Here is a 27,315-nt window from a genome sequence, read left to right as displayed (position 1 = left end):
TCAGGTACTTTAGCAAGCGTTTATGCAAACTCGTTCTCGTGCTCGCAAGAGGACTTTAGATACAGCTGAGGAGACAGACGAAGTTCTTGATATTCCGGAGAAGTTAGATTTTGAGGATTCGGATTCAGGAACTGAGCAGAAAGAACCAGTAAACATGGGAGATCGTATTGTTCAAGCTAATCCAGCTCTTATGGATTTTTCTCGGCCTAAAATTGATGACATTCAGTCAAGCATCCTTCATCCGGCTATTCAAGCTAACACCTTTGAAATTAAGTCGGGCACTATTCAGATGGTGCAGAATTCTATTTCTTTTGGAGGAGCGGCAACTGAAGACCCCAACATGCACATAAGGAATTTTGTCGAGATCTGCAGCACTTTTAAGTATAATGGCGTGACTGATGAGGCTATCAAGTTGAGGCTTTTCCCATTCTCACTGAGGGATAAGGCTAAAGACTGGTTACATTCTGAACCAGCTGGGTCCATCACTACGTGGCAAGATCTTGCGTAAAAGTTTCTGGTGAAGTTTTATCCGATGGCAAAGACTGCTGCTATGAGGAGTGCTCTTACTCAGTTTGCGTAGCAACCTACAGAATCTATGTGCGAGGATTGGGAACGCTACAAGGAAATGTTGAGAAAATGTCCACATCATGGAATGCCGGATTGGATGGTGATCACTGGTTTCTATAATGGTTTGGGGGCCCAATCTCGGCCCATGCTCGATGCAGCAGCTGGAGGAGCCTTATGGGCTAAAAGCTATACTGAGGCGTATAATCTTATAGAGACGATGGCTGCAAATGAGCATCAAAACCCAACTCAGAGGATTACGTCAGGCAAGGTAGCAGGTATTCTGGAAGTTGATGCAGCCACCGCTATTGCAGCCCAGCTCCAAGCGCTATCAATGAAGGTTGATTCTCTGGCTACGTATGGAGTTAATCAAATAGCTATGGTTTGTGAGCTTTGTGCAGGTTCTCATGCTACGGATCAGTGTTCTCTTATAAACGAATCTGTTCAGTATGTGAATAATTATCAGCGACAACAACAGCCTGTGCCAGCGACCTATCATCCTAATAACAGAAATCATCCAAATTTCAGCTGGGGGAATAATCAGAATGCTATTCAACAGGGAAGTGCAGCTGCACCCACTAGTGCTGATTTTGAGGAACTTAAGCTGTTGTGCAAGAGTCAGGCGGTTTCTATCAAGACCTTGGAAAATCAAATTGGTCAATTAGCCAATGCAGTGCTCAATCGTCAACCTGGCACTCTTCCCAGTGACACGGAAGTACCAGGCAGGAAGGAAGCTAAAGAGAAAGTCAAGGCTATTACCTTAAGGTCTGGAAAAGTAGCTGATGCTGAAAAGGCAAAAGAAGTAGAAGCTGAAATTAGAGGTGAAGAATCTAAGCAAAAGGAGAAAGCGGCGGAACCAAGGAAGACTACTGTTGAACACACTCTGCCTGAGGCTAATACAGGGGAGAAACAGCTCTATCCTCCACCACCTTTTCCTAAGAGATTGCAGCAACAAAAGCTGGATAGACAGTTCGGGAAGTTTCTGGAGGTGTTCAAGAAACTTCACATCAATATACCTTTTGCTGAGGCTCTGGAACAAATGCCTAGTTATGCGAAGTTTATGAAGACTATTCTTTCAAGGAAGGTGAAACTGGATGACCTTGAAACCGTTGCTCTCACGGAAGAATGCAGCGCTGTTCTGCAGCAAAAGTTACCACCAAAACTGAAAGATCCAGGAAGCTTCACCATTCCTTGCACCATTGGCAATCTAACTTTTGACAAGTGCCTTTGTGATTTGGGAGCAAGTATTAATCTGATGCCGTTGTCGATCTTTAAAAAACTGGATCTACCTGATCCAAAACCCACGTACATGTCACTACAGTTGGCTGATCGTTCCATTACTTACCCAAGGGGCATAGTTGAGGATGTGCTCGTCAAGGTGGATAAGCTCTTCTTTCCAGCAGATTTTGTTATTCTGGATTTTGAGGAAGATAAGAAGATTCCCATAATCTTGGGGAGGCCTTTCTTGGCTACTGGCCGTACCTTGATAGATGTGCAAAAAGGTGAACTTACTATGCGGGTCCAAGATCAGGATGTGACCTTCAACGTATTCAAGGCAATGAAATTCCCTACAGAAGATAAGGAGTGCTTAAAAGTGGATGTGATTGATTCTGCGGTTACTTCAGAACTCGATAACATGCTAATGTCTGATGCATTGGAAAAGGCCTTAGTGGGGGATTTTGACAGCGATGATGAAGATATCAATGAGCAATTACAATATCTGAATGCTTCTCCCTGGAAGCGAAAGCTGGACATACCATTTGAATCTCTTGGTACTTCTGACCTTAAGAATGCTGAAGGGAAGCTCAAACCATCAATAGAGGAAGCACCTACCTTGGAGCTCAAACCATTACCTGAACACTTGAGGTATGCTTTTTTAGCTGATTCTTCTACATTACCTGTTATTATTTCATCTGACCTTTCAGGTAGTGAGGAAGACAAGCTCTTAAGGATTTTGAGAGAATTCAAATCGGCTATAGGATGGACCATAGCAGACATCAAGGGGATAAGTCCTTCATATTGTATGCATAAAATTCTGCTAGAGGAAGGTAGTAAGCCAACTGTGGAACAGCAGTGAAGACTGAATCCCATCATGAAGGAGGTGGTGAAGAAAGAAATTCTGAAATGGCTAGATGCAGGCATCATTTATCCTATTTCTGACAGCTCGTGGGTGAGCACCGTACAATGTGTACCTAAGAAGGGAGGTATCACTGTGGTCACAAATGAAAAGAATGAGTTAATCCCTACTCGAACAGTTACAGGATGGAGGGTATGCATGGATTATAGAAAATTGAACAAAGCCACAAGGAAGGATCAATTCCCTCTTCCATTTATTGATCAGATGCTTGACAGATTGGCGGGACATGAGTATTTTTGTCTTCTGGATGGTTATTCCGGGTATAATCAGATTTGTATTGCACCAGAGGATCAGGAAAAGACTATCTTCACTTGTCCATTTGGCACATTTGCTTTTCGCAGAGTTTCGTTTGGGTTATGTGGCGCACCGGCCACCTTTCAGAGATGTATGATGGCTATATTCTCTGACATGATTGGAAATAACGTCGAAGTGTTCATGGATGACTTCTCCGTCTTTGGACACTCATATGATGAATGTTTGAATAATCTGCGCGCCGTACTCAAAAGATGCGTGGAAACTAATTTGGTGCTTAATTGGGAGAAATGTCATTTTATGGTGCGTGAAGGCATTATCCTTGGGCATAAGGTCTCTAGCAAGGGTCTGGAGGTGGACAAGGCCAAGGTGGGAGTCATTGAAAATCTTCCCCCACCTGATTTTGTGAAAGGAATCCGTAGTTTTCTTGGTCATGCGGGTTTTTATCGGCGATTCATCAAGGACTTTTCAAAGATATCTAAGCCGTTGTGCAATTTGCTTGAGAAAGATGTGCCGTTCAAATTTGATGATGAATGTTTGGCAGCATTCGAGACTCTCAAGAAGAGTTTGATCACTGCACCAGTTATTACAACACCAGATTGGACAGAACCGTTTGAGATGATGTGTGATGCGAGTGATTATGCGGTAGGTGCAGTTCTGGGACAGCGCAAGAAAAATCTCTTCCATGTGGTCTACTATGCGAGTAAGACTTTAAATGGTGCCCAATTGAACTACACCACTACTGAGAAGGAGCTTTTGGCTATAGTCTTTGGCTTTGAGAAATTTTGATCTTATCTGCTTGGTACGAAAGTAACAGTATTCACTGATCATGCAGCTATTCGCTATCTGGTTTCTAAGAAGGATTCGAAGCCGAGACTCATTCGTTGGGTGCTTTTACTTCAGGAATTTGAACTAGAGATCAAAGATAGAAAAGGTACTGAGAATCAAGTAGCTGACCATCTCTCTAGGTTGGAGAATCCCGATTCTACTTCACAAGATAGGACATTAATCAATGAATCTTTTCCGGATGAGTAGTTGTTTGCAATTCAGGAGGAAGAACCATGGTTTTCAGATATTGTAAACTATCTCGTCAGCAATATAATGCCTCTTAATTTGACATCCGCTCAAAAGAAGAAGTTTCTGCATGAGGTGAAGTGGTATATGTGGGATGAACCATATTTTTTTAGACAGGGAGCTGACCAGATCATCAGGAGATGTATCCCGTTCTGTGAGACGGAGGGGATATTACGAGACTGCCATTCCACGGTTTATGGGGGACACTATGGAGGTGAGAAGACGGCAGCTCGTATTCTGCAAGCAGGTTTTTTCTGGCCTACTTTGTTCAAGGATGCTCATCAGTTTGTTTTAAGGTGTGATCGTTGCCAAAGAGTGGGAAATTTGTCAAGGAAGGATGAAATGCCATTAAATGTGATGCTTGAAGTCGAGGTCTTTGATGTATGGGGTATCGATTTCATGGGGCCTTTTATCTCATCTTGCAATAATCAGTACATCTTGCTGGCAGTTGATTATGTCTCAAAATGGGTCGAAGTTAAAGCTTTACCGACAAATGATGCAAAGGCAGTACTAAATTTTATTCATAAGCAAATTTTCACAAGGTTTGGAACACCTCGGGTAATCATAAGTGATGAAGGATCGCATTTTTGCAACCGTAAGTTCACTTCTATGATGCAGCGTTATAATGTGAATCATCGAGTAGCTACTGCCTATCATCCGCAAACAAATGGTCAAGCGGAAGTGTCTAACAGAGAGATAAAGCGCATTCTAGAGAAGGTTGTTTGTCCGTCAAGGAAGGATTGGTCTTTAAAGCTCGATGAAGCTGTTTGGGCTTACAGAACAGCATACAAAACTCCACTTGGGATGTCACCGTTCCAGTTGGTGTACGGTAAGGGATGTCATCTACCTGCGGAGCTTGAGCATAAGGCCTACTGGGCATTGAAGAAGTTGAACCTGGATTTAGATGCAGCTGGTAAGAAAAGAATGCTTCAGCTTAATGAACTGGATGAATTTCGACTTCAAGCGTACGAAAATAACAAAATGTATAAGGAAAAGGTGAAGAGGTGGCACGATAGGAAGATACATCCAAAGTTATTTGTGCCAGGGCAACAAGTTCTCTTATTCAACTCTCGGCTCTGACTTTTTCCTGGGAAGTTGAAATCAAGGTGGTCTGGACCTTTTATTGTCAAAACTGTGTTTCCACATGGAGCGGTGGAAATTTTTGAGAAAGATTCGGACCAAGCATTCAAGGTTAACGGTCAGCGGTTGAAGCACTACTATGGGGACATGGCAAACCGAGAGGTGGTTAGTGCCATTTTGTTGACTACTTGAGAAAGGTACGGAACGTCAAGCTAATGACGAAAAAGAAGCGCATGATCATGATCAACATAACATAAAGAGAATAAAAGATATACCATCTTAAAGACAAATTAGGATATTCTCTTAAAGACAACATGATATTGAAAGAGAATTTAGGATATTCTCTTAAAGAGAACATAACAGATATACCATCTCAACTAGATCAATAATCATGACTCACTACTCATCAAAGCAATCATGAGGTTTTAAATAGAATAAAAGCTAAACTCAAAATGACTGACAACACTTCAATTCTTATATCGGAGTTATTACATGGATCCATGCTTATATTCACAACACATAAACAACACAAATATGCTTTTTTGACCGTGCAATGAGTGAGGTCCATAAAAGACTTATGCAATAATACCCATGTAGCGAGCGTTAGGTTGGTGGATCCCATACTATAAAAGCCTTAGGTCACTAGGCACAAAGTCCCCTAAGAACTTAATAACTCGAGTATTAAAGAGCCCACTCGTGATCAATTATGCATAACACATATTTTTTTCTTTTGCTTTTTTTTCTTTTTTTTTCAATTGTTGAGCAAGTGTGTTTCGCTCAATCTCGCTCAACCCTAGACTACTCATATAAAATGAGCTGGCTACTAGCCATTTAACACCTAGCCACAACAACTAGCAATGAAATCCAATGTTTTTTTCCAATTTTTAAATATCCATGTTATGTTGTCTTTAAGAGAATATCCTAAATTCTAAATATAAACAAGCGATTAAACCTCGACAAACAAATAGAACATGATCATGATCTAGAACTCAAGCAACCTATAAAACTTAGTGAAATGTTATTGCTTCCAGCATGCAAATCAACTCGACAGGACTTAACATCACTATATACGACATCACTACACTAGCATCAATATCACAAATCAATTAGAAAAGCAAACTTAAGGGATCATGATAAAATGTAAATGAATGAAACTATATGCAACATAAAAAAACCACTACATGGCAAATATGCAACTATATGAACTAAACTAGCATGAATATGCAAACTATATAAGACTCACACATAATATATATTTCTTAACTACCACTCCCAAACTTAAAATATTCACTATCCTCAGGCATACCTACTCAGAATCAGGGTTATCACCCTCATGGGGTGGAGTGTCAGGAGTATTAGACGGCGGGTACTCCAAATTCTCGCGAAATACTTGCCACCGGATGTCAACTCCCGTGGCTCGGAATGTTGTACCCAACACCTGGGTAATGTCCTGTGCAAACCGACTATGGATGTCATTCATAATATCCATCCTCCTCATCAAGCGCCTATATTGTGCTGAACTCAAACCAGCACTACTCTCAACTGCTTCCTGCTGCTGCTGTTGCTGCGAACGCGAAGGACCGACCTCGCCCAACCGACTATAGAACCCGTAGTGGTGCCTCGCAGAAACCTCAAAATACCCTGATAAATCACCGACCCGAGATCCACATAATCTCCCTGAAGAATCCCCCACAATAACCATGCACGCTCCACAGTAACATCATACACGTGAGAAGATGGTATGATGTTTGCATAAATAAAAGAATTCCATGCACGTGCAAAACTGTTCATGCACGAAACCGGGAAAGTAGCATACTCATGTGTGCCCCTCTTGAACTTCCAGTGAGTTTTAGGAACACACAGTGTAGCGACAATCAAATCCAAGTTAAAATCCTCGCCGGTCTTCGCATTCCAATCCTCCTGCCCAGGTTATCTCTCGGGTTGATTTATTACCCGGCGAATAGCATCTACGGTATAATCCACCGTCAATCCCCTAACCACAGAATACCCATTCTTCTCCGCCTTCGCGTAAAACTCGTGAACCACACTCATAGGCACCGCAACTGGTGCCTCATCAAAAGCAAATTAACCTATATCTACAATCATCTCCAACAACTTACCATCCCACCCCGATGGCAGAAAACCTCACTCCTTGGCTATGGGCTTCGAAAGCAGCCTCGTATACTCCGCCTTAGCCTATAGAGTTGGAAACTTGGGCCTCACACCCCCAACACTTGAAGAATCAGTGGTGCTGTTGCTAACTTGGGTTCATTGTCTTTTGGGTGCCATTGGATTGAAAAAGAGAGAATAAGAGATGTGTATAAGAAAATTTTAGAGTTTTGAGAATTGAAAAGTGATGGAGAGATTTGTGTATAAGTGTGTGTATATATAGGAAGATAATTAGGTTTAAAATAGAAGTGGGATTTAATTAAGGGAATAATGGGAGTAATGGGATGTTTGAAACTGAATTGGAGAGGGAAATATGGAAGGTGGGAGCAAGAAATTCGGGTGTGATTTGATTTTGTATTTGATTTTCGATTTTTATGATATTTTTTTCAGGTCTAGGAAGTCAGCGCGGCCGCCCCGCTTAGCAGCACGGGCGCATCGTGCTACTGGAAAACCATTGTGGGTGTGTCGTGCTATTGGAAAAACAGCGCAGCCACCCCGCTTCTCAGCACGGGCGCGCCGTGCTACTGTAGTTGGCACTGAATTTTTTCTTTTTTATTATTTTTTTATAGTCTTCTTCTTGCTTTCTTCTTCCTCTATCTACTAATGTACAACAAACTTGGGTTGCCTCCCAAGAAGCGCTTGGTTTATGTCTCTAGCTTGACATAGAATCCCCGAGATCAAGTGGATAATATAATGGCACTAACCACCTTACGGTTTGCTGTATCTTCATAGTAATGCTTCAACCACTGTCCATTCACCTTGAACGATTGGCCTGGATCATTCTCAAAAATCTCCACCGCTCCATGTGGAAATACATTTTTAATAACAAACGACCCTGACCACCTCGACTTCAACTTTCTAGGAAAAAGACGGAGATGAGAGTTGAAAAAAAGAACTTGTTGCCCCGACACAAATGATTTGAGCACAAGACCCCTATCGTGCCACCTCTTAACTTTCTCCTTATACATTTTGTTGTTCTCATAAGCTTGAAGCCGAAACTCGTTGAGTTCATTCAATTGAAGCATCCTCTTCTTACCAGCTGCATCCAAATCAAGGTTCAACTTCTTCAAAGCCCAATATGCTTTATGCTCGAGCTCCACAGGCAAATGACATCCTTTACCATTGTTGGATATATTTGAGATGTCATGTCTAATATGTTTCAGGTTTAGTTTTCAGATCTTAACAAACAGGAAATATCAGTTCTTACTGGAATCAGGACTTACTGGAAGTCAGGACTTAAGGATATCGGGACTTAGATTATCAGAAGATAATATCAGAAGATGGATATCAGAACTTAAGTACTGGAGGACTAACAGTTAAGGAAGGAAGTTGATTTACAGGAAAGAAGATCGAGACTAATACAGAAGAAGATATGCATGGAAATAGTTAGAGGACTAGAAGAATTATATAAGATATCTGATTGATATATTTTAGGAGACAGAATTATATTTCATATCAATTATAAGTTATCTTGTAACTGTGTGTCTATATAAACACATACATAGGTTTACATTATATATGTTACGATCATCGAGAAGATCATACATTATAACCTAGCAGCTCTCGTGATATTTGTTCATCACTGAGAGAGAACAGTTCCATTGTAATAGAGTTTATTATATCGAATACATCTGTTTTCTGTTACTTGTGTTCTAAATCAATTTGATTGTATTCTATACTGTATTCAACCCCCTTCTACAGTGTTGTGTGACCTAACAAGTGGTATCAGAGTCTATCTATTAACACACATATAGTAAAGATCCAAAATAATCATGTCTGAAGAAGTAGAAAATCTAACCAAGCCCGCCAAAACTGAAAAAACTCCAAAGACTCAAACCCACAGTCGATATGAGACTATCAGGGTTCCCATGCTGAGACCTTCTGAGTATCCCATATGGAAAGTGAAGATGGCTATATTTCTGGAAGCTACAGATCCAGAATACCTTGACATAATTTATGAAGGACCGCATAGGCCAACCAAGCTTTCTGTTGTAGTTGCAGATCATCCAGCAAAGACCATACCAAAGGAGAAAAGTGAATACACAGCTGAATATATCTCATCTATTGCCAAGGATGCAAAGGTAAGGCATTTGCTGCATAGTGCTATTGATAATGTCATGTCAAACAGGGTAATTCAATGCAAGACTGCAAAGGAGATATGGGATTCTTTGGAAATAAGGTGTCAGGGAACAAATGCAATCAAGAATAACGGGAGGACTATACTCACTCAAGAGTATGAGCACTTTGACTCAAAAAGTGATGAGTCATTAACTGACTTATATGACAGGTTTTTCAAACTCTTGAATGATCTGTCATTGGTGGACAAGGAATATGATATTAAAGTTTCAAATCTAAAATTCCTTTTAGCTCTTCCTAAAAGTTGGGATTTGAAAGCTACCTTTATAAGAGACAACTATGCTCTTGATAAAAATACTCTTGATGAAATTTATGGTATGCTCAAGACTTATGAACTTGAGATGGATCAAAGAAGCAAGATACATGGGAGAAAGTCAAGGACAGTTACTCTTAAGGCTGAGGAGGAATCCCTCAAAGTGGTTGTCTCAAAGAAAGGCAAAGGAAAGGCTCTCATCATAAAATCTAATTCAGAACCATCAAGTTCTGATGATGATGATTCAGAAACTGAAAGTCTACCTGAAGTAGATGCTGATGAAGAGATGATAAAATTGTGTGCTCTTATGGTGAAGGGTATCACAAAGATAGCTTACAGGAAATTCAGAAGGGGAAAGAAGTTTTCCAGGAAAGGTAGAAGTTCTGATAAGAAGGGCTTCAAAAAATCTGATGGAAAAGGAGGAAAGTCTGACAGAGGAGATTACTCAAATGTCAAATGCTACAACTATAGTGAGAAAGGCCACATATCTCCTGACTGCAAGAAAAGAAAGAGTGACAAAGGCAAGGCTCTTGTCACAAAGAAGAAAAGCTGGACAGACACTTCAGATTCTGAAGATGAGGAGAACTATGCCTTGATGGCAAATGCTGATAGCAGTTCTAATGCTGCTGAGTTAAAGGTACCTTAAACAACTTATGCCTTTCATACTGATGATATTACTGAGTTGAGATTATATCTTAAAACCATATTTATTAGTTACAGAGATCAAACTTTAACATGTGAAAGATTAACTTCTGAAAATCTTGCTTTTAAAAAGAGGAATGATTATTTAGAAAAAGAATTAGTCATGTTCCATCAAACTCAGAAGGAAATAGATGATGCCTTTTATGTTAGAGATGAATTGCTGAAAATGAATAAATCTCTAAAAACTGAGTTAGAAAAGGAGAGAGATATTATTAGGACTTGGACTAACTCTGGTAGAGCAACTCAGGATATACTAAGTAGTGAAAACTGGAAAGAGGGCTTAGGTTATGGAGATGAGAAAAGTGAAAAAGGAACTGAACAAGTTAAGCCAATTATTGTTAAACAAACTACTAAGCCAAAAGTAAATCATGTTAAATTTGTAGCTAAAACTGTAAAGTCTGATTCTGGAAAGATGAAAGATATTGAGATAGAAGTGATACCAGAGTCAACTTCTGACAAATTAGAATAGGATAAATCAACTGAAGTTAACATAGGCTTAATGACAAAGAAGTAGCTTAAACATAAGCTGAAAGAAATTACCAGTGTGAACAAGGTAAAGGAAGCTAGGAAAATTAGGAATGGAAAGGAAGGTGTGAATAAAAGCAACAATTATATGTCTGTTCCTAATTCTCCTAGAAATAAATGCTATAACTATAGAAACTCTAACCATCTTGCTTCTTTTTGTAGGAAGAATAAGAATATAAACTCTTTACCTCCTAAGTCAGGAGTTAAGAGTCAGTCTGTTAGGTTTAAGCCTCAAAATCCTTATTTTCATTGTGATAGTATATGGCATTCCATTTATACTTGTAAGGAATATTATAGTTTGTACTATGATTATTATCAGATAAAACCTTCTTTGAAGAAAGTTGCTTTAATTCCTTCTAGTGTAAAGTATGATGTAAAGTCTGATACTGTTAAATCTGATAAGAAAAATGTTAGCATAAACTCTGATGTTAAATCCGCTGCAAATGTTAATAAACTTAATAAGGCCAAAGGATCCAAGCAAGTCTGGGTCCTTAAAACTAACCATTAGTGGTCTTTATGATTGCAGGGCAACATGAAGAACATCCTAGTTATGGATAGTGGATGTTCAGGACATATGACTGGAAATAAAGCCCTGCTATCAGACTTTGTGAAGAAAGCTGGCCTTGGAGTTTCTTATGGAGATGGCAACATTGGAAAAACTCTGGGATATGGCAAGATCAATCTTGGGAATGTCATTATTGAATCAGTAGCTCTAGTCTCAGGACTTAAACACAATCTGTTGAGTATAAGTCAAACCAGTGACAGAGGAAATCATGTGGATTTCTTTGAAGAACACTGTGAAGTTATAAATAATTCTACAGGAAAAGTAGTTCTGAAAGGTTACAGGCATGGTAACATTTATGAAGCCAGACTTTCAACAAGTATTGATGGTTCTGCTATCTGTCTGTTGAGTAGAGCATCAATTGAAGAAAGATGGAATTGGCATAAGAAACTCTCTTATTTAAATTTCAACAATATAAATGAGCTTGTAAAGAAAGATCTTGTGAGAGAACTTCCAAAAACAGTATTTTCTCCTGATGGCCTTTGTGATTCATGTCAGAAGGCAAAACAAAAAAAATCTTTTTTCAAGAGCAAAACTGAGTCATCAATTCTTGAGCCTTATCACCTACTGCATGTTGATCTATTTGGTCCAGTCAATGTCATGTCTATTGCAAAGAAGAAATATGCTATGGTTATAGTGGATGAGTTCACAAGGTACACTTGGGTGTACTTCTTGCACAAGAAGAATGAAACTTCATTTATTCTAACTGATCATGTCAGATTGCTGGATAAGTTGGTCAAAGATTCTGTTAAAATAATAAGGAGTAATAATGACACTGAGTTCAAGAATTCGATTATGGAAGAGTTCTGTAAAAAGTATGGAATCAACCAGAAATTTTCTGCACCTGGAACTCCACAGCAAAATGGAGTTGTAGAAAGAAAGAACATGACTTTGATTGAAGCTGCACAAACTATGCTTGATGAAGCAAAGCTGCCAACCTATTTTTGGGCTGAAGCTGTGCAGACTACTTGTTTTACATAAAATGCTACACTCATAAACAAGCATGGAAAAACACCAAATGAGATGGTGAAGAAAAAGAAGCCAAATCTGAAATACTTTCATGTATTTGGTTGCAAGTGTTTTATTCTTAAGACTCATCCTGAACAGCTGTCAAAATTTGATCTAAAAGCTGATAAAGGAATCTTTGTTGGATATCCACTTTCCACAAAAGTCTTTAGAGTCTACAATTTAAGAACAAGGGTTGTCATGGAATCTATCAATGTCTCTTTTGATGATAAGAAGATTACTGGACTTGAAGATTTTGATGATCATGATCAGCTGAGATTTGAGAATGAAGATTTAAACTCTGATTCTGGAAATTCTGATGACTTAAATCCTGATCCTGTAAGTTCTGCTGGATTAAGTTCTGATGTCATTAAAACTGTGGTAACAACTCCAAAGGAAAATGCACCTGTCCAGGGGGAGCAAGCTGAAGATCCTACCACATCTCAAGACTCTCGAGAAGTATCAGAACCTGTCACTGACTCTTCAAGTTCGGATTCATCTAGTTCTGATGAGCCAAGTACTGATAATTCTGGAAGCTCTGATTCTTCAACTCCTGAAAAATCAAACTCAAATTCTGAAGTCTCAGAGAGCATAACTACAGGTGGAGCATCAGAAAATGCTGATGGAAACAACATGGATCATAGGGGAGGATCCAGTTCTAGAGATCGACTTCTATCTGCAAGGAAATGGACTAAAGCATACACACCTGATTTAATCATTGGAGATCTTGAAGTAGGTGTCAGAACTAGAATTGTAACTTCGAATGAATGTCTTCATCATTCTTTTCTATCTCATACTGAACCAAAGAAAGTGAAAGAAGCTCTTCAAGATGTTGATTGGGTGCAAGCAATGCAGGAAGAGTTAAATGAATTTGAAAGAAATAAACTCTGGACCCTAGTGCCAAGAACAAAGAACAAATCTGTTGTAGGCACAAAATGGGTATTCAGAAATAAAACTGACAGTAATGGTATAATTACAAGGAATAAAGCAAGAATGGTTGCTAAAGGCTAATCTCAACAAGAGGGTATTGATTATGATGAAACATTTGCACCAGTTGCTAGATTAGAAGCCATAAGGATCTTTTTGGCTTATGCTACTCACAAGAAGTTTAAAGTTTTTCAAATGGATGAGAAAAGTGCTTTTCTCAATGGAGAATTGGAAGAAGAGGTATATGTTGAACAACCTCCAGGCTTTGTAGTTCCTAAATTTCCCAATCATGTCTACAGGCTTGACAAAGCACTTTATGTCCTTAAGCAAGCTCCAAGAGCATGGTATGAGACTTTAGCTCAATTCCTTCGGGAAAGTGGATTTCACAGAGGCACAATTGATAAGACTTTATTCTACCTCAACCATGGAAAGGACTTACTTTTGGTACAGATATATGTTGATGATATCATATTTGGTTCTACAAATTCCAAACTTTGTGAGAAGTTTGAAAAGCTAATGCAGTCAAGATATCAAATGAGTATGATGGGAGAACTCAGCTATTTTCTGGGCCTTCAAGTCAAGCAAAATGAAGAAGGCACTTTTATCTGTCAATCCAAGTACACCAGAAATTTACTGAAGAAATTTGGAATGCAAGATTGTTCAACTGCATCCACTCCTATGGCCATATCAACCAAGTTAGATAAGGATACTAGTAAATCAGTAAATATTACTAACTATAGAGGTATGATTGGCTCCTTACTCTATCTAACTGCAAGTAGACCTGATATCATGTATGTTACCTGTCTTTGTGCAATATTTCAAGCTGATCCAAGAAAACCTCACTTAATAGCTGTGAAAAGAATTTTCAAGTATCTTAAGGGTACAACTGATCTAGGATTGTGGTATCCTAGGGAATCAGATTTTAAGCTAATTGGTTACTCAGATGCAGATTTTGCAAGATGCAAAATAGACAGGAAAAGCACTAGTGGATGCTGCCAATTTCTTGGAGGCAGATTGGTTTCTTGGTTTAGCAAGAAACAAAAGTCAATTTCTACATCAACTGCAGAAGCAGAATATATTGCTGCAGGAAGCTGTTGTGCACAGATTCTTTGGATGAAGAATCAGTTACTAGATTATGGGTTAGAATTTTCTAAAATCCCTATTTACTGTGATAATTAAAGTGAAATTGCTATGACAGGTAATCCAGTTCAACACTCAATGACAAAGCACATCAGCATTAGGTACCATTTCATAAGGGAACATGTGGACGAAGATACAGTGGAATTGCATTTTGTTCCAACAAATCAACAGCTAGCAGATATCTTCACAAAACCCATATGTGAAGCTACTTTTATAAGATTGGTAAATGAACTTGAAATGGTTTCAGGTTCTTTCTCTAAATCTGCTTAGATTTTGTTCTAATGCATTAGACTTTATGATCACTGTTTACAGATTGTATTATCTATATATAATCTGTGCTTAATTTGAAAATTCATTAAATGCTGATTGTTATCTGAAGTGGATCTATATACTCTGATAAGTGTTTTGAATGATCTGTGACTATTCAATCCAATGAGGATAACTGTGCTAGATGCTGACCTTAGTAGTCTTTAACATACTAGAAATCCCATGTTTAAATTAGTTATTTATGTGGAAACTCATTAACACAAGCAGATTCTGATATTGAGCTTAGTCAAGTTTACTTTGTGTATCTTATTACTAAGTCACAAACAAGATTCTTGTTTCTTATCTATCAAATTCTGATGTCAGTAAATCTTAAGAATAAACTAAGTGCTGATAAGCCTCACTTATCAAAAGCAAAGAAAAGAAAAGAAAAGAATAAAAGTCAGGTACTCCTTTGAGATCCAGAGTAAATAAGTGGAAGGGAAGACCCAAGTGCATTGCTGGTATTAAGTAATATGCATTAGAAAAGCAAAAAAAATTCTTGGTGACTTTTCATATTCTATGATTACTGGAGAAATACTCTGATAACAGCATAAATTCTGATAAACAGTCGTGACTCACTTGCACTGAGAAGCCCCTGTAAAAAGGAATTTTAAAAGATGCATAAAATGAGCACAAACAGTTGAGGTGGACTCTTGCATAAATTTGTTCTATAGTAGACATCATGACTGATGACAGATTTTAAGCATTTTTCTCAGTTATGCCTTATTTCTAAGATGTACTGAAGTTTATCAGACTTTAATCTTTATCTGATATTTTGCTGAATGCACACACTTTCACTCCATATGAATGATGAAAATTACTGTGGTGATTAAGTTGTTGTTGACAAATAGTTAAGTTTCACTGTGATAAATTCTGAGGACAAGTTCTGATGGAAGTTTTGATGATTAAACTCTGAAGAAAACAAGTCAGTATTTGTTTGAAGAATTACAGAAAAAGGTATTCATTTTTTGACTACAGAAGCCATGTTCTGATGACTGTTAACATCTGATATAAGTTACGTTCTGATATTAAATCCTGATGGAATCCTTGATACTTACGTGGCATTATTCTTTACTTGACTTATTTGTGGTAAAATCTGAAACAGTCATATTTAAATCAGAATATATTTGGGTAAGATAAAAACAGTCATAATCATTTTGGGTTAGTGGTAAACGTGTATGTCTTGAAAAACTGCATGTGCACGATAATTATTGCCTATTTTACGTGCCCATATAACTCTTGCTCTAACCGTTTCTCTCTCTTTCTAATATTCTCTGAAGTGTTTTTTTTCAGGACTTTTAACAAACACTTTGCAAAGACTCTCTTTCTCACTTAATTTCTTACAGAGATGGCACCAAAAGACGTGATATTCAATGGAGCTAAGTTTGTGCCTAACAACTACTCCGCCATTCTTATCAAGGCTGAAGCTCCATCATAATTTCACTTCATTCAGGATTTTCTCGCTAATTCTGCTATTGGGTACGCTCTGACCCAACCTGATGTAGTCTCTAGAACTCAAGTGCTGGAGTTTTGGAGAAGTGGAGTATATGATGATGGTGGGGCTCAAGGGTCCCCAAGTATAATCTCTACTTCATCGATTTTTAACTTTATCCTATGATGAATGTTTTGATTCAATTTTTGCTAATTTCAGGAAACAATTGAAGCACGGGTTCATGCATCTGAACCTGTGATAAATGAAGCTGAGAATGTTACTTCTCGGAAAGAAACAGCAGCTCAAAGTTCTGATACTTTGAAAAGAAAGAAATATGTAAGTTCTGTTGCTGCTGAAGTAACTCCTTCATTGGCAAGGAGATTGAAGAAAATGAAGGCTAGGAGGTATTTGGCTAAGGCTCCATCAGAAGATACTGAAGAAGTTGAGGAAGGGGATCAGGAATCTCTGATCTCACAAGAACCAATTATCATTGAAGCCCTTACAGCTCAAGCCAAAGACACTGCTAATGATACATGTGTTATCCCTCCTGTCTCTCCTATTAAAGCTACAGATGATGCTAAAGAACAAACTGAAAATTTTGAAATAGATATTCATAATTTGAATATACCTGAAGTTCTTTATCTGGAAGCTCCATCTACATCAAAGAAACCAGCTCTGGAGATATATTCTGATCCTCAGAATTTAGATGATGATATTTTTGAATCTCCAGTTGCTTCACACACTGTTGATCTATCAGAACATCATGAGTCTTTCTCAAGTTTTGATGACAGTGTTTCTACTAAGCATCCAGTTCCTATTCTGGGCAAGGAAGAATTGGTGAAGAAATTTGTTGAAAAGGAAGCACCTATTCCTTGGGAGGATACTCACAGAGGTGTTGAGTGGACCAAGAAGTGGAATGAATCAGATTTTATTCCATGTTCTAAAGTTCCGACAAAGCATATTGCAAAAGCTGACGAGTTGCTCACAAATGCTGATTTCAAGACACAACTCAAGATCACAGCTCTGTCTACAAAACATCTTCAAGGTCTACATACTTCTACTCATGAAAAGGTTGATACACGTAAAGAACAAGCTGATAAGCTCGATCTACAGCACAAGCTTGACAGGAACAGGTATATCAGACCTATTTCTGAAAAAGTTGAAGCCATTGAGAAAACTTAAGAGAAGCAACAGGCTCAAATTGCTGAGGTCCTGGCTAATCAAGCTTCTCAAAAATCTCAATTGGATGAAATCCAATATTCAGTTGAACTTCTTCTTTCTCTCTTACTTCCTGATGATGCCAAAAAAAGGGAGAATGTAGTTAAGTCCAAATGTTCACCTACTTACGAACTGAAGAAAAAGGATGATAAAGGTGATGACCAGGGAAACTCTGAAAAGAGCAGAGGTCAAAGAAAAGTTCAAGGAAAATCTTCTATTCAGAACAAGTCAAGTGCTGATAAACAAAGTCTGATGTCAAGTTTTGATATTCTGATTCAGTCAGGATCTGAAGACTCTCAAAAGTTTTTGCAAACTCTGAAGTTAAAGGGGAAGTAGACTACTGTTTATTACAAAGATCCTAAAATCCAGACACTTGATGAGGAGATAGCAAGAAGATTATTTCTGAAACACAATCCATGAATGGATTTAGAAACTCTCAAGGAGGAAGAAGCTAGATTTGCTACTGAGAAGACAAATCTTAAGTCTAAAGCTTCTGATGCAAAGAAACCTCCAAGGCCTAAGGAAAAAGGCATTGTGATCAAGGAAAAGTCAAATTCTGAAACTTCAAAGTTCAAGACTAGATCACAAACTGAGAGTGATCCCAAAGACAAAGGGAAAGGAAAAGTTGATGAACCAACCAAGCCACTGGGCTTGAAAACTTCTTAAGATCTGATGAAACCAGTGTGCAAAATGGTTCAAGTAACTGATGATAATCTTGCTGAAGATGAAACTGTTCAAATTCTGAAAAGAAGAAAGATAATTGAAGAATCTAAAACAACCTCTGACACTGCTCAAGTTATTGTTCAAAATAAAGGACAGCAAGGTATAGAAGAAACAACAAATTCTGATCAAGCTATCAAGAGATTAACTACTGACAATGCTCAAGTTGATTTGAATAAAATGACAATTGCTGATAAGAAGAAGCTGTTATGGAAAAAAGCTACTCCAGTTGAACCAAAATCTAATCTCATGATTAATCAACTCGCTACATTTGGGTTGAGATCCAAGCAACCTAGAGATAGAGCTGGATTAGGTTCTGACGAAGAGAAAATTCGAACAGGAGTAGAGGTTACTCTAAGAGATCCTTTCATGTTGACAGACAAACCATATGAACAAATCAAACAAAGGCATCTTGACAAGGTATTCTCTGCTCAAATTGTGATAGATGCTCATGACAAAGAGAATCTAAAAGAGAAATTGATCTTATTTCTCAATGATGGAAGGTCTTATAGACTAGCTGATACTGATGTACTAAAGAAGTCTGTCAGAGAGCTTCAACATATTCACTATCTTCTGGAAGTAAAATCTGATGTTACAAGAAGATGGTCAGAATACATTTTGAAGGCTGTAAGAGATCTATTCAGAATCTCTGGTACAAAGACTTCTCATTACAGTCCAATGATTACTGAAGGTAATGGAAGAGAAATTCCTATGCTGAAGAATTCTGCTAAGGTGGAAGTTATTCTGAAAGGAAGATGCTTATGTTATAATGAAAACTCTTCACATCCTATGGTTATCAGACTTGGTGATGGACTTGAAAGAACATCCATTCAAGCTCTCGGAATAGCCATTTATCAAATTGGTGATAGTAAAGAAGAAGAACTGATGCAGGTCAAAGCACAGTTAGCTGAAGTTCTGAGGAAAGCTGAAGATAATCTGATAAATGATTTTGTTAAGAATCATTATGGATTCAGATTGATTCAGTTATGTTGGTAAAGCTGGATGTTTTGTAAGTTGTAGTTAATAGTCTTATTAAACTCTTATTGCATTTGAACTTAAATGTTTTTGACATCATCAAATCTATTAACTTGTACATTCTTGCATAATTTACAAGTTGGGGGAGATTGTTGGATATATTTGAGATGTCATGTCTAACATGTTTATGTTTAGTTTTTAGATCTTAACAAACAGGAAATATCAGTTCTTACTGGAATCAGGACTTACTGGAAGTCAGGACTTAAGGATATCAGGACTTAGATTATCAAAAGATAATATCAGAAGATGCATATCAGAACTTAAGTACTAGAGGACTAACAGTTAAGAAAAGAAGTTAATTTACAGGAAAGAAGATCGAGACTAATACAAAATAAGATATGCATGGAAAGAGTTAGAGGACTAGAAGAATTATATAAGATATCTGACTGATATATTTTAGGAGACAGAATTATATTCCATATCAATTAGAAGTTATCTTGTAACTGTGTGTCTATATAAACACATACATAGGTTTACACTATATGTGTTATGATCATCGAGAAGATCATACATTATAACCTAGTAGCTCTCGTGATATTTGTTCATCACTGAGAGAGAACAGTTCCATTGTAACATAATTTATTATATCGAATATATCTATTTTCTGTTACTTGTGTTTTAAATCGATTTGATTGTATTCTACACTGTATTCAACTCCCTTCTACAGTGTTGTGTGACCTAACAACCATAAACCAACTGAAACAGTGACATGCCTAGTGGAGTCCTGTATACTGTTCGATACGCCCAAACAGCTTCATCCAGCTTCAAAGACCAATCCTTCCTTGATGGACATACAACATTCTCTAGAATACGCTTAATCTCTCTGTTAGATACCTTAGCTTGACCATTAGTCTGAGGATGGTAGGCTGTAGCAATACGATGATTCACATTATATCTTTGCATCATAGCAGTGAACTTGCGATTGCAGAAATGCGACCCCTCGTCACTGATTATGACTCTTGGAGTCCCAAACCTTGTGAATATCTGCTTATGAAGAAAATTAAGCACTGCCTTTGCATCTTTTGTCGGCAAAACCTTGACTTCCACCAACTTCGAGACATAATCAACCGCCAACAAGATATACTGATTTTTGTAAGATGAGTCAAATGGCCCCATGAAGTCAATCCCCCAAACATCGAAGATCTCAACCTCGAGAAGCACATTAAGAGGCATTTCATCCCTCTTGGACATATTACCAACATATTTTCAGCGATCACATTTCAAAATGAACCGGTGTGCATTCTTAAATAATGTAGGCCAGAAGAATCCTGTTTAAAGGATACGAGCTGCTGCCTTCTCTTCACCATAGGGGTCGTCATAAATAGTTGAATGACAGTCTCATAAGATACCCTTTGTCTCGCTGTACGGAATACATATCCTGATGATTTGGTCAGCTCGTTACCTAAATAGAAATGGCTCATCCCACATGTACCAATTCACCTCATGAAGAAACTTCTTCTTTTGAATAGAAGACAATTCTGGAGGCATAATATTACTCACAAGGTAGTTCACAATGTCTGCGAACCACGGTTCTTCCTCTAGCACCCCAAACAACTGCTAATCGGGAAAAGACTCATTTATCAATATCTTATCCTTTGAAGTTGTACTTGGACCCTCTAAATGAGAGAGATGATCAGCAACTTGATTTTCATTACCTTTCCTATCCTTGATCTCTAAATCGAATTCCTGAAGTAAAAGAACCCATCGAATCAATCTAGGCTTCGAGTCCTTCTTCGAGACGAGATAGCGAATTACAGCGTGATCAGTAAAAACTATCATCTTCCTCCCAAGCAAATAAGATCAAAACTTCTCAAAGCCGTAGACAATGGATAAGAGTTTTTTTAGTAGTAGTATAGTTCAGTTGAGCACCATTGAGGGTCTTACTAGCATAGTAGACCACATGAAATATATTGTTCTTTCTCTGCCCAAGAACTGCTCCAACTGCATAGTCACTTGCATCTCACATCATTTCAAAAGGTTCTTCCCAATTAGGTGCAGTTATGACCAGTGCTGTGATCAAGCTCTTCTTCAAGCTCTTAAAAGCAGCTAGACAATCGTCATCAAACTTGAAAGGGACATCTTACTCTTAAAGATTACACAAGGGTTTAGAGATTTTAGAGAAGTCCTTGATGAAACACAGATAGAAACCCGCATGACCAAGAAAGTTGCGAACTCCCTTAACAGAAATTGGTGGAGGAAGGTTTTCAATGACCCTCACCTTGGCTTTGTCCACCTCAAGACCTTTACTAGAGACCTTGTGCCCAAGAATGATGCCCCGTTGCACCTTAAAATGACATTTCTCCTAGTTGAGAACCATATTGGTCTCAACACACCTTTTAAGAACGGCGCCAAGATTCTGCAAGCACTCGTCGAAAGAATTACCGAACATAGAGAAATCATCCATAAACACCTCCATATTAGGACCAATCATGTCAGAAAAGATAGCCATCATACATCTCTGAAATGTGGCAGGTGCACCACACAACCCAAAAAAAACTCTTCTAAAAACAAAAGTACCAAACGGACAAGGGAAGGTTGTCTTTCCCTGATCCTCTGGAGCGATACAAATCTGATTATAACTTGAATAACCATCTAAAAGACAATAGTACTCATGCCCAGCCAATTTGTCAAACATATGATCAATAAAAGGAAGAGGGAAGTGATCCTTCCTTGTGGCTTTGTTCAGCTTCCTGTAATCCATGCAAACTCTCCACCCTGTGACTGTTCGAGCAGGAATGAGCTCTTTCTTCTCATTAGCAACAACTGTGATGCCTCCTTTCTTCGGCACACACTGAACTGGACTCACCCAAGAACTGTCAGAAATAGGATAGATGATCCCTGCATCTAGCCACTTGAGAATTTCCTTATTCACAACTTCTTTCATGATCGGATTAAGCCTTCTCTGTTGCTCAACGGTTGGCTTGATACCTTCCTCTAGCATAATTTTATGCATACAATAAGAAGGGTTAATTTCCTTGATAACTGCTATAGTTCAACCAATTGCCGATTTGAACTCTCTCAAAATTCTCAAGAGATTTTCTTCATCACTATTTGAAAGGGCAGATGCAATAATGACAGGAAAAGTAGATGCATCACCTAAAAAGCATACCTTAAGTGTTCAGGCAATGGTTTAAGCTCGAGTGTAGGAGCTTCCTCAATAAATGGCTTGAGGCGCTTTGGAGATTTATTCAGCTCCTCCAATCAAAGAGATTCAAAAGGCATATCCAACCTTCGCTTATAAGGAGAAGCATTCAAATATTGCAACTGCTCATCACCTTCGTCATCATCACTATCTGAATTTCCCAACAAGGCTTTCTCTAAGGCATCCGACCTTAGCATTTGATCAACATCTGAAGTAATCACATAATCGACCAACTCCACTTTTAAGCACTCCTCATTATCAGTAAGAAATTTCATGGTATTGAACACATTGAAAGTCACATCCTGATTTAGCACTCGCATATTGAGCACACCCTTCTACACATCTATCAAGGTTCGGCCAGTGGCCAAGAATGGTCTTCCCAATATAATGGGAATCTTCTTATCCTCCTCGAAATCAAGAATTACAAAATTAGCAGGAAAGATGAGTTTGTCCACCTTGACCAGAACATCCTCCATAATGCCTCGTGGATATGTAATCGATCGATTGGCCAACTGCAAAGACATATATGTAGGCTTTGGATCAGGTAAATCCAACTTTTTGAAGATAGACAAAGGCATCAAATTGATTCTAGCTCCCAAGTCACATAAGCATTCGTCAAATGACAATTTTATGATGGTACAAGAAATAGTGAAGCTTCCAGGATCTTTAAGCTTCGAAGGCAACTTTTGTTGCAACACGGCACTACATTCCTCCGTGAGAGCAACTACCTCTAAGTCATCAAGCTTCACTTTCTGAAAGAGAATACCTTTCATAAACTTTGCATCACTAGGCATCTGTTCAAGAGCTTTCGCGAAAGGTATGTTGATACGAAGTTTCTTGAACACCTCTAGAAACTTCTTAAACTGCTTATTCATCCTTTTCTTCTGCAGCCTCTTAGGAAAAGGAGGTGGAGGATAGATCTATTTCTCCCCTGTATTACACTCAAGTGGATTGTGTTCCACAGTAGTCTTCCTTGGTTCCACTTTAGCTTCCTTCTGCACTTCTTCCTCAACCACAACTTCATCTTCTGAAACTTGAGATTTTTCAGGATTTGCAACCTTCCCAGACCTCAACGTAATTTCCTTAACCTGCTTTTTTGCTTCCTTCTTTCCTGGCACTTCAGTTTCACTCGAGAGTATACCAGGTTATCAATTTAGCAAGGCATTGGCAATCTGCTCAATTTGATTCTCCAAGGTCTTGATAGACACCGGTTGGCTCTTGCACATGAGCCTCAACTCCTCCAATTCAGATTTTTCATTAGATTAATCCAGCTGGAGTTGTTGTCTTGGTGCATATTACGGTTGCTGAAAACTAGGAGGGTTGTATTATTTTACAGCATACTGTTGATAAAGCTGTTACACCACATTCTGAGTATTGCTCCAGCTGAAGTTAGGATGATTGCGGTTATTGGGATGATAGGTGGCTGGAACAGGCTGTTGCGAACTCTAAAAGTTGCTCATGAACTGAGCTGATTCACTAGAAATAGCACACTGCTCCGTCTCATGCGCACCAGCATAAACCTCACAAATACTAGTGATATGATTCACTCCATAATTAGCCAAAGAATCCACCTTCATCGTCAAAGGCTTGAGCTGAGCAGCTATAGCCGCAGTTGCATCCACTTCCAGAATTCCTACTACCTTGCCCTGAGGTAGTCTCTGAGTTGGGTTATGGTATTAATTAGCAGCCATTAGTTCAATCAACTCATAAACTCATAAGCTTCATCATAGCTCTTAGCCCATAAGGCTCCACCTGATGCTGCATTAAGCATGGGTCTAGAAGTCGTACCCAAACCGTTGTAGAAATAGTTAATGATCATCCAGTCAGGCATCCCATGGTGAGGACACTTTCGAAGCATCTCCTTATATCACTCCCAAGCCTCACACAAAGACTCTCCAGACTACTGCGCAAATTGAGTAAGAGCATTCCTGATTACAATTGTCTTCGCCATAGGAAAAAATTTAGTAAGGAACTTTTGAGCAAGATCTTCCCATTTGGTGATAGAGCCTGGTGGTAGAGATTGTAACCAACACTTAGCTTTATCCCGCAGAGTGAGTGGGAAAAGCCTTAGCTTAATAGCATCTTCAGACACATTGTTGAATTTGAAAGTGTCACAGACCTCGATGAAATCTCTAATATGCATGTTGGGATCTTCTGTCAGAGAACCCCCAAACTGAACTGAGTTCTGCACCATCTGAATCGTGCTAGCTTTGATTTCAAAAGTGTTAGCCGCGATGGCTGGTCGGACAATACTAGACTGAATATCATTAATCTTCGGCTGAGAGTAGTCCATCAAAGCCTTCGTATTCGCTTCTGGTTCTTCCATTACAATAAGAGCTTCTTCTTCAACTTTCTCCTCAATAAGAAATTCGCCCTCTACTAAACCTTCTTCCTCCACTTTATCAAGTGTTCTCTTTCGAGATAAAGAACGCGTTGGAATAAATGCTCTTTAGAGTACCTGAAAAAGCAACAAGCAAACAAATAAGTAAAATATCCGAGTCAATGAACTTTAACGAACACTGATGTCAAGCACATAAACTAAAATTAACACCGAGTCCCCGGTAGCGGCGCCAAAAACTTGTTAGGACGTTAATACGCGCTAATAATACAGCAAGTATACGCGTTCGCAAGTAACATAGAATTAATTCTAGTTCGTTCCCACAGAGACTCTTTTAAGGTAAATTCAATTCATGCGTTCATACAACAATGTTATGGTTATCGCTCAATACTAAGATGGTAACAAGTTGAGATGGTTTATAACTACGATTAACTAAGAAATTATGCTAAAGAATATTAACTAAGAGAATTAAAGGTTGATTACTTATATGACACAAACATTGGATTCTAACTTCATTAAATACATCATTCAATAGCCTTTTTGTTCTTACCCTTAGCATGTAATGGTGATGACACTAATCAGATAACACGGAACTAGTAAATGACAACATTCGTTGTAAGAATACCCTACTCCAAGACATCCAAAAAAGAAATAGAAGTTGAATAGATACCAATTATATTGAGACCTTATATGTCTATAGAATTTGACAACATAACTGTTTAATGTGCAAGTTATCTATTGTGCTCACATAGGACAAGTAAGATGGTTAAAATTACCTACGAATCATGCATCTCAAATACATGAACCTATGCTAGCATGGCAAGTTCTAAACCCCTATACTCACTTTCTCTTCAATAAAGATTAACACACTATCTTATAAGTTCGCGACGCTCATAAGACGAATAAGCACAACCAATACTAGGTTATCATACAATCACCAAACACTAAGGTATCGAAATAAATTAACTAAAGAAATCCGTAAGTACATCCGCTAGAACCCCATGATAACGATTAGCCCATAACCGAACTCATCATCACTGTGGGTTCCGATGAAAGCATGGTATAATTAACTAAGTCTTTATACTGAATAATAAACAAGTACGTTAAACAAGAGTATAGGTTCAACAAAACAAGAAAACTATCATCCAAGATTATAACTTAAAACAAAGAATCACAAGAATAAAACTAGATCCTCTTCGCCTTGGTTGTATTTGTGCTCCTAGGTCTTCTCGATGTCTTCTCCTTAAGCTCCGTTATGAAAAACAAATTTAAGTTGTCTTTAAATAGCAGCCCAATTAATCCAGAGGCCCAAAACACAGTCTTATAATTTAAAAAGAATTCTGAAATCCCGATACGGTGTGGACGCGCACTTCATCTGCGCGGGCGCGCTGTCCTTCTGCATCTTCGGCGCGGTCGCGCGCTTTAACAGCGCAGGCGCGCTGACCTTCGGGAAAAAGTTCTGAATTTTATTGTTCTTGCTGGTTTGAGATGGATTTCCATGAGCTTTAATCCTAGACACATTCCTAACACCAATTGAGCATAAAAACAATGATAAATCTCCCTAATCCCTTATTTATGCCTGAAATGCAAAACACTATAAAAAGACATCAAAAACACAAACAACTTGAGTACAAAACACCAATTTAAGCCTTTATAGGACGTTCTAAGTGGACATAAATTCCACTTAACACTTTGGCACAAGAAACTCTCTCACTTGAATTCCAAAGAAATCAACACCTTGATGAAAAAGGAATTAGTGAGAGACATGCCAACTCTGAAATTTTCTCAAGATAAAGTCTGTGAGACTTATCAAAAAGGAAATATGAAGAGGTCCGGTCACAAGAACAAGATTATAAATTTAATAAGTGCTCCATTTCAGCTTATTCAGATGGACATGTTTTGACCAGTTAATGTCTTATCTATATCTAGAAAGAAATATGCATTGGTGATGGTGGATGACTACTCAAGAAACACTTGGGTGGAATTTATGTGTTCAAAGGATGAAACTACACACATCATCATTGAACACATAAAGGAAGTTGAGAAGCAGGCTGAGGATCAAAATTGTGTAAAAAAGTTGAAAAGTGATAATGACACAGAATTCAGTAATGCAGCTTTAAGTGAATTCTGCAAAGACAATGGCATTTTTCAAGAGTTCTCAGCTGCAGGAACACTTCAACAAAATGGTGTGGTTGAAAGGAAGAATATGACTCTAGTTGAGGCTGCAAGAACAATGTTGCAAGATGCTAATTTGCCAACTAGTTTTTGGGAAGAAGCTGTCAACGTTGCATGCTATACTCAAAATAGATATCTAATCAACACAAATCTTGGCAAGTCACCTTACTCAATAATCTCAAAAAGAAAGCCTAATTTAAAGCATCTACATGTGTTTGGAAGCAAATTCTTTGTGCTCAAAGACAACTCTGAATATGTTGGAAAATTTGACTCTAAATTATTTGAAGCTATTTTAATGGTATATTCATTAGAAAGGACTATCTATAGAGTTTATCTGTTAGAGCAAAAGAAAGTTATGGAAAGAGCATATGTGACCTTTGATGATGACAACTGTCCATATTTGGAATGCCTTGATGAAAATGA

General features: G+C 38.3%; 1 non-coding gene and 1 pseudogene across 1 annotated transcript; both read left to right on the top strand.

The window, feature by feature from the left end:
• Positions 1 to 27,315, top strand: part of LOC141691426 (uncharacterized) — a 93,364-nt pseudogene that overhangs the window by 51,823 nt on the left and 14,226 nt on the right.
• On the top strand, positions 24,209 to 24,315 carry LOC141709227 (small nucleolar RNA R71). The gene has a single exon (XR_012569815.1). It is a non-coding gene; the product is annotated as a small nucleolar RNA R71 (small nucleolar RNA).

The sequence above is a fragment of the Apium graveolens genome, chromosome 2 (genome assembly GCF_009905375.1).
Source record: "Apium graveolens cultivar Ventura chromosome 2, ASM990537v1, whole genome shotgun sequence".
In the NCBI taxonomy this organism is placed as follows: domain Eukaryota; kingdom Viridiplantae; phylum Streptophyta; class Magnoliopsida; order Apiales; family Apiaceae; genus Apium; species Apium graveolens.
The sequence above is the reverse complement of the archived record's forward strand: the minus strand, read 5'-3'. Positions and strand labels throughout refer to the sequence as shown.